Source organism: Nannochloropsis gaditana (genome assembly GCF_000240725.1).
Source record: "Nannochloropsis gaditana CCMP526 unplaced genomic scaffold scaffold123, whole genome shotgun sequence".
Classification (NCBI taxonomy): Eukaryota; class Eustigmatophyceae; order Eustigmatales; family Monodopsidaceae; genus Microchloropsis; species Microchloropsis gaditana.
In genome coordinates, this window is record NW_005803830.1 from 36,708 (window position 1) to 39,803 (window position 3,096).

Genomic DNA, 3,096 nt, shown 5'->3' on the forward strand with positions numbered 1-3,096 from the left:
ATGGTAAATCATCAATGTGAACATGATGGATGTTTTAACCGTACGTTCATTGCACCTGCGTACATCACGAGCAGGCACGAGCCATCAGTATGTTCCGGTACCTCCCCGTAACCCCCGTTTCAGCCTTCCTCCCTCCTTCCGATGTTATTAGGTGATTGTATGTCATAGATGTGAACATAAGGGATGTTTTAACCTAACGTCCATTGCACCTGCGTATACCACTGGCGAGCAATCCCCATCAGTATGTTCCGTTACCCCCCGTAACCTCCGTCTCGGCTCTCCTCCCTCCCTACATTGCAGTCTATGCCTCACATATCTACGCCAGACGTGGGTTGGCTAATCTTTAAATTTGAATGAATTTGTCTCTGTTTCTATAGAGTCATCGTTATATCGAAAACCGGAAGTTTTACCTGCCTTGATTCTTTTTCTCTCCTCCTCCTGCTGCTCTTACTTGTCCTCCTCTTGCATCTCATTTATTTTTTTCCCCCTCCATCTCCACTTTTTGTATGGTAGAATATTCAATCGATATTTACCAAGGACTTCATGAGGCAAAAATATCAAAGATCCCACCATTTCTGTTTCCCTTTCCCTTTCCTAGTCTCTCAGGCTATTTCAAGGAGGCTCAGCTTGCCTCTTCAACCTTTTTTTCCCTTTACCGACAAAAAAAGGCCAAATTGAATGTTGATGACAAGCAAGGATAAAAAAATCAACGATGATCGATATGCTGTTAGCGATTATGATTGGGGCTTGGACGCATATGTCTCCGCAATGACCGCAAGGAACGAAGTGAAGATGAGGGAGCAAAACAAAACGGATCGAGCGGCTTGGGAGGAAGGGGAGGAGAACGCCAAATCGTCCGACCCCTTTTCTTCGCCCGCTTCTCGTACCCCTAAACGACCCAGACTGAGCAAAGGCACGCATGGCATCGTCGCAGGCAGCGGACGAAGGAGCAGCATCTCACCTTCCAGCCTCCACGTCCACCTTACCTTACCACGTCATTCGCATTCGTCGTCCTCTTCCTCCACTCTTGCTTCCTCCGAGACAAACGGCCAATCTGGCTCCCTCCATTCGCCCTTCCTCCTTCCCCTTCTTCAGAAGTGTGGACTAGCTTTCGAGCAAAGAATCAGGCCCTTGATAGCTACCTACCTTTCTGCTCGTGACATCGTGTACTTCAGCCAGACCTCCAAGGTAGGTACAGAGGGGGCAGATGAGGGTGGGAAACAAGGAGGGAAGGGTGGACGAGTCTGGTAGAAGCCTCGGACTGCTCCTTTCCCGCCTCTAAGTGCAATCTTGTTATTCGCGAGCGAATGGAGTGAGGCAATCCCTTCTTCCTTCACCTTTCGTTGTCGTCGGGGGATACTTCCCTGAAAATGCGCCTCTCCCTTGGCAGATTGTTGTCGTGACAGCATGCTCCTCCCCGCTTTTAACTCTCCTCCCTTCTCCTATCCTCCCTCAGGGTTTTCTTCCCTCCAAGGGGGAAATTGCCTCTCTCCATTTTCGAGGACGCATTCCCCTGTCTTTGCTGCAGTTAATAGAGGCGAACCGGGCGCATTTTCGCCCTCCTCCCTCCTCCTCCTCTTCCTCCTTTGCTGCCACGATACATCCTGCCTGCCTCCCTGCTCTTTCCCCCTCTGCTCCCTTCTTTTCCTTCCACATCTCCTCTCTCACACTCTCGGTCAGGAAGCACACCAGGAAGGAGGGAGAAGGGAGGGAAATGTAAAATATGCAAGGAACATGGGGAGACTGAGGGAAAGGATGAGGGGGGGAGGAATTATGATGGCGGGAAAAGAACCAGACGAAGACACGTGGAGATGGGCCCCTGTGTGGTCGAGAATTGACCTTTCCCTCACCTCCCACCCCTCTTTTTCGCGCATTTTCCCCCTTCATATTTCCCCTCATCGTCATTAGGACCTCTGGACGGTCCACGACGTGAACATTCTCAAACATCTCTTCAAGCGCTTTCCTTTTCCCTCACTCCGCCAAATTCGCCTTGCCTCCTTGTCCTTCGGCCCCATGGGGGAGGGAGGGAGGGAGGGAGGGCAGGCATTTGCCGAGAGCCTACTGGCGGTGATCCCTGGTCTGAGGGTTCTGGAGATGGAGTGGCTGCCCGACAAGTCCTCGAGGAGAGAGAGGGAAAGCTGCGTAGCGCTCTGCTTGGAGGTAGGGAGGAAAGGGAGGATAGGGAGGGGAAGAATAAGAGAATAAAGGAACAAAAGGAGGAAGGGAGGGAGGAAGGGAGATAGGAAGATGTGCGTGCATAGCCATGCATTCGGTGCAGGCGTCAGGAACGAGGCTTCTCTCTGCACTTTATGTGGTTTCTACATTTTTCTTTTCCTCATCTTTTCCTCTCCCTCCCTTCCTCCCTCCCTCCCTTCCTCCCTTCCTTCCAACTCCCAACAGACTTTTAGCAGCTTTCCCTACCTCCAGGTCCTTCGCATACATTCTCGCAAGGTACCCTTTCCTCCTTCCCTTCCTCCCTCCCTCCCTTCCTCCTTCCTTCCCCTTTTCCTCAAGTCTTTCCTTCCCTAATTTCTCCTTTCCTTAAAGAGCAACTCCATCCAGCCCTTTCATCATCACAAACACTCCACCCCCCCCCCGGCGCCTCTTTAAGTCTCGTCCTTACACCCCTTCCGTGCTCCCTCTCCACCTTTTCCCCCTCGATACCACCTTACTGCTTTAGATCTCTGAGGACACCGTGGTTGCGTTGACCAATGGCCTTGACCGGATGCCCAATTTAACGACCTTGGAGGTGGGCCTCCCTCCCTCCCTCTCTCCCTCCTTCCCTCCCTTCCTCCCTCCTTCCCTCCCTCCCTTGCTCTCCTCCTTCAATCCTCCCTACGTTCAGGATTCAAAATGACTAAACATTGTGAGGATCTCCTGCTCCTATTTTCCTCCCCTTCTTCCGTTGTCCCCGCTTTAGCTCCGTTCTACCGTCCTTACTCAGGAGATACCTTCCCTCACCCTCCATCGCTTCCTGCACGCCCTGTTTTCTTCTCCTTCCTGTCGGACCGTTCCCTCCTTTCCGACTGCCCTCCTGCCTTCCTCTTACCCTTCCACCTCCTTGTCCACACTCACGCTCGTGGGATTGGGCTTGAG